Source organism: Argentina anserina, chromosome 5 (genome assembly GCF_933775445.1).
Source record: "Argentina anserina chromosome 5, drPotAnse1.1, whole genome shotgun sequence".
In the NCBI taxonomy this organism is placed as follows: domain Eukaryota; kingdom Viridiplantae; phylum Streptophyta; class Magnoliopsida; order Rosales; family Rosaceae; genus Argentina; species Argentina anserina.
The window spans coordinates 2,958,963-2,964,962 of NC_065876.1; positions in this window are offsets into that span (position 1 = coordinate 2,958,963).

Sequence of the window (6,000 nt, forward strand, 5' to 3'; positions counted from 1 at the left end):
AAATTTTCTTTTCAAGTACAAGTGGTGTTAGTATTGGAGACTTAGAGGTTCCTTTCCCTCTATGCATCCGATTGTTTATTGTTGGATAAGGCGAAGTTGACTGAAGTGTTCAACAAGGGATAAATTTTACAATAAAGAGTAATCAATTATATCACTGCTTGCAGAGAAGTTATTTTGGCCGAATGCGTTGGCCATGAGAGTTCTTAATGAAAGTAAAGAAACAACTGTTTAGAGTGGTGGTGTAGCAACCATTTTTGGGTTGATTTTGAGGAGACAATAGAACCAATAACCAGCTTCTGTTGTTGAATCAATTGCAGAACTTATTAGTACTACGACGGTGGGGGAAATCAATATGTTAGATAATGCCACTGGGGCGTTTGTGTGGGATCGTATGTCATGAATTTGAGGCATGTATGAACGAGGGGGTAAAGTATATCGCAGTCGCAGTCTTGTAGGATTTTGCGCAGTAAACTCGCTTAATTTTCATGTTCCACCGTTGTGGGATAAATACCACCTTGGTCTGACGTGTAAATTGTGGCACACCACTCAGGGAAGCAAGAAGCTGAAATTAATTTTCGACGGTAAGTTTTGATGAGAGGGGTAGGATGCGTGATGCATCTCTCTCTTGTGGTGGTGGTAGAATTTTCTACAACCTTTTGCGTATATTAGTCAATTCTCTGGTGAACTGTTTGAGAGTAATTCTTAGTCCAAGGTGGTGATTCTGTAGTGGTTGTGAACTCGATGAGTTAAGATTTCCTTATCGTGCTGCCGATACAAATAGGGTACTTGGGTGGGTATCATGCACGACAGTTACCATTCCAGCATCGGCATGGTACCCTATGAGGCACTTTATAGTAGGCCATGTCGATCTCCGATCTGTTGGGCCGAAGTTGGTGATGAGGCACTGATGGGCCCAGAGGTGGTTCAGGAAACCACGGAGAAGATCTCGATTATTCGAGATAGAATCCGGACCGCTCAGAGTAGACAGAAGAGCTATGCAGACTTGAAGACGAGACATGAGGAATTTGAGATCGGTGATCATGTGTTCTTGAAAGTTTCACCTATGAGAGGTGTAGTGAGATTCGGCAAGAAAGGAAAGTTGGCACCGAGGTACGTTGGGCCCTTTGAGATACTTGAGAAGGTGGGCGAACTAGCATATCGACTAGCCTTGCCTACTAGCATGTCGGATGTTCACAACATCTTCTACATTTCCAAGTTGAGGAAATATGAACCTGATGTGTTGCATGTGTGTGATCATAACACCATTTAGGTGAAGGAAAATGCCACAATCGTTATTAAGCCAGTGGTAATTTGGATAGATCCACGAGAAGCTTTGGAGGAATGAAGTAGAACTAGTCCAGGTGTAGTGGAACTATCATGATGAAGGTGATGCAACCTTGGAGCTAGAGTCAATTATGGAAACAAGATATCCACAGTTATTGTTGAGTAAGCTTGAATTTCGGGACGAAATTCCCTTAAGGGGGGTAGAATGTAATAACTCGATTTTTCGGGACGAGTTAATCGACTATTTCTAAAGTTATAAGTTTTCGAAAATATGAAATCGTGTTCGTTCCATTTTGTAACGTCGGGAATCGAAAACGAAAACGTTATCGGAACGCTTAATTTGAAAAACGTTACGTTTCCGTAACAAATATATCGACTTTTATTCCGTCGATCGTTGATGAAAACTTTCTTCACGAAAGTTGTAGAGCTCGTCGATACGAGTGCGTGGACATGTGACGCGTTTGAATCGGACATCGGAGGTGGAAGTTATTAACGATGTAATTTAGTTTCCGATTTAGAAACGGGTATATATAGAACTTTTTCTGTTAGGGTTTCCAATTGTGGAAATCCATTTCTTTCATTCTCTCACCGCCTCCCTCCTTTCCCCTCTCCTCTCTCTCTCCTTCGGTCCTCCCTCTCCCTCTCGACCCGAGCTCCTCCTTCTCCCTCTCGACCCCGAGCTTCTCTCTCTCTCTCTCTCTCTCACTCTCTCTCGGACCGAGCTCACTCTCCCTCATTTCTTTTCTCCTTCTGTTTTTCTTCCTTCACCGAGACCACGCCGTCTCCTTCTCCTCCGCCTAGCGCCACCCTCCGGCGAGCCCAACACACGCAGTACCACCATCTTGATCGCCTTTTCATCCTCTTCCAAGCCATGTTCCTCGATCATCCGTTGCACCCACGAATTGGTGAGATTTAAATCAAGGCAGTCGAACACCACCGAGGAAGCTCATCACCCCGTCAGATTTCGACGATGTTTTCCTTCCTCCTTTGGGTGAGCTTGCCTAAACTATTCATACCCAATCTAATGTTTATTTCAATTTGATGAACCATGGACTAATCTCTCTTGTTCCTCCCCTTTTTCTGGGTTCATCACCGTCGGTACACCACCATCACCGTCACCCTTCTTCTTGTCGAAATTGAGAGCTCCTCTGCCCCTAATTGATCTAAAAGCAATCACAGCCATCCAAGGGACAGTGGCCATGAAGAAGGAGGACTGCAGCAACTCGGATTGGAGTCAAGGACAGAGCAGCATCCTCGGCTTGCATTTTAGTTCTTCAGGTGGCAATTCCGCTCCTAACCCTCTAATTGATGTTTTTCAGTTCTTGTGAAGGCTATATTGATGTTGTGTACCGAATTGGAAGTGTTAGATTAAGCTTTTGGAGGCCGGAGTAGTGATCGGAGACAATGGGGTGAATTCCCCTGTTTTTACCATTTTACGGTTTACCTTTTTACCATTTTACTGTGATGTGAAATGACAAAAATGCCCATGGCAGAAAAGTTACTGTTTTACTATTTACTTTTACGGTTTTATCCTAAAATTACCATCAGTAAAAGTAAAAAGTAATTTTGTAAAAGGGTAATTTAGTAAATTTTATTTACTGAATTTGTATTTACATTTAAATCGTACGTATACGTACAGAAATACGTATTAATATTTATACGTACAGAAATACGTATTAATATTTATACGTACGGAAATACGTATTAATATTTAATACGTACAGAAATACGTATTATTATTTATACGTACAGAAATACGTAATTAATATTTATACGTACAGAAATACGTATATAATATTTATACGTACAGAAATACGTATTAATTGAGTATTGTACAGTAACCGTGAATAGTGAACAGTGAACAGTAACTTCGTATAACCAAAATTGCTGAACAGTAACCGTTTATTACTGTTTTGGCATTTAAAGGTTTACGAAACGATTCTAAATTCTTTTCTTATTCTTTTAAGGTGATCGTTAAATCGAGGAAAGGAATTAGCATCGCGAATTGTGGAATTACGCTCAAGTCAATAAGGTGAGTAAAATCTCACTGAATTACGAATCTACCTTCGTGGTGATTCAACATTTTTACAAGTGTGTTTATCAGATGAATTACAACATGTATATAATTTTGTGGACTACATATATACAGTATAATGGTAATAAGTACATATATATATATAGTTCATTAAATTACGTACTGTTATTAATTCATTAAAAATAGTCATTTCGGTGACAGAAAAATTGTGCATGTGTGTGATTTAAATGGTACGATATGATGTGAGATTATCGTACGTAATTTTCAGGTGTTTATGAAATATGACATGTATAGGATATAGTGGACTATGTATATATTGTATAAATGGTAAATAAGTACGAATATATATAGTTTGCTATATAATATACTGTTATGATTTTTATTGTGGATATATCGTGAAAGTTTTCAAACGTACAATATGATGTGTGATTATTGTACATGATTTATCACGGAAAATGTGAAATATTGTGATTTGTCTTCGGACGTGATGTGTGGTACAATATGATGTGAGATTATTGTACATGTGAGGCAAGTCGGAACCTAGCCTTTGGCCGGGCGAAGGTTACGATACAGTTAGAGCTCTAGTCTGTCTGCCATAGTACTACATGTGAGGTAACGGGTGGTTATCTGCTCATGAGTACTCAGTTTGTTTGGATGTTGGGTAGCGGGTGGTTACCCAATATCAGCTTAGTACGGCATGTGAGATAACGGGTGGTTATCTGTTCATGAGTACTCAGATTGTTTTGGATGTTGGGTAGCGGGTGGTTACCCAATATCAGTTTAGTACTGCATGTGAGGTAACGGGTGGTTATCTGCTCATGGGTACTCAGATTGTTTTGGATGTTGGGTAGCGGGTGGCTATCCAATATCGGCGGTGTATTACGAGAGGGGTAACAGATGTGTACCAGCGTTCTTGGTACCCGTATTATAAATGCATTTGGGTAACCAGAAGGGTTACTTAATTTCTCATGAGCGCTTCGTTTTCTTTGGGACAACCAGATGGGCCGTCCACTGACTCATGAGTGCATTTATATTTGTTTTGATTGTGGATTTTCATATATTTTGATATGCGAGTTATATATTTTCATTTTACTCATACGAGCTGTAAAGCTTACCGGGTTTGTGTTTACAATCCCGGTGCACCAATTCGATGGTGTAGTGGATAACTCCGCAGGTGTGGATTAGCGGGAATTGACGGACCGCTCAGAGGGCTTGAAGTTAGTTATCTCCAGCTTGTGTGACTATTTTGTGAGAAATTGTGAGGATTATTACATTTCCAACTTACGCAATGTAAATTATAAATTTGGGTTGTAATAATTGGTTTTCTGAGGTGTATTGAAAACTCAGTGATGATCCGCTGTGCACTTAAATAATTTCATTTTCATTGAGATTGTTATTGGTGTTCTAACGACTCTGAGATTTTGAGTTTTTAGGCTCGAAATTTTAGGGTCGTTACAGTTAACATCAAACATTCTTCAATTCATTAGGTCCTCTTGCTCAATTTTTCATAACGGCTTGCCCAACCATCTATCTGCCTTTAAAATCTTGTCAATAAAAATTACACAGGATCAACTCTTACAATATTCTAGACATGAACAATCAACAAAAAATATAAGTGTGAGAGCATATAATTGTGTCATTGGAAGTATATTAACAATGTCATCCATATTTATATTGTGAGATTATTCTTGAAGTAAAGTAAGATAGAAGATTGTAGAATATCTACAATGAAGATGAATAAGAAACCAATTTGTAGATTCAGCAGACAAAGCAACCAAAGTATCCTAAACTGAGGAGTTTTGATACTATTACTACTCACGTAAGCATATGATTTGTTAATGCATTTGGGAGTTCATCAATAAGTCGGGAACTACAAATCTATGAGATTCACTTTGGGATAGACATTGGATCATCAACAAATTCTTTCACTTGAACACCCTCTTTCATGGTCCATAATTGTCGCCATATTTTCGTTTTCTACTGTTTCAATTGCTAGTTGAGCTCCAATATATATTAAGACACACCAAGTCATAATCAATCAATGAAACAAAGATAGTCATTTAGCCATAGATATTGCAACTGAAATTGAAGGCCAAAATTCTACACTTAATATAAGTACAAAGGAGATCGGTCAATCTTACCAAATTAGTCTTCACCATAATTATAGATTTTTTTTTACATTGAATCAGAAAATAGGTAATTGTATCACCTAAAAATAAAGAGAAAATTAGAGAAGCCCCCAAAGTAGGAAAGCTATTTTAAGATAAATCCACACCTTTAATTTACACTTAATTCATATTTTTAACCTTCCATATAAACCATATGTTTGTAATTAATAGTCTAATTTGCCCGTTAGCATCTTTTTAGCATCTTCTTATTTGAAATTTGAAATTTTAACTAAACTTAAATCTTATCAACTCTATTTCCATCAATTTTATCCATTAATTTATCATAATTTGGTGACTTGAGAGTGTATATATACTCATTATACAAAACTATTTCATTTGTAACAAAAGTTTGTAGTTCTTGATCTATTTAGTATGTATATTTCTTTCAATATTGTAAAATTGAGAGATTTAATATGAAGGCGGAAAGATATGCTTTGAAGAAATGATGAGGTTAACTATGTATATTGTATTCCGCCATTCTCCGAGAGATAGTTGAAGACTTGACACTACAAT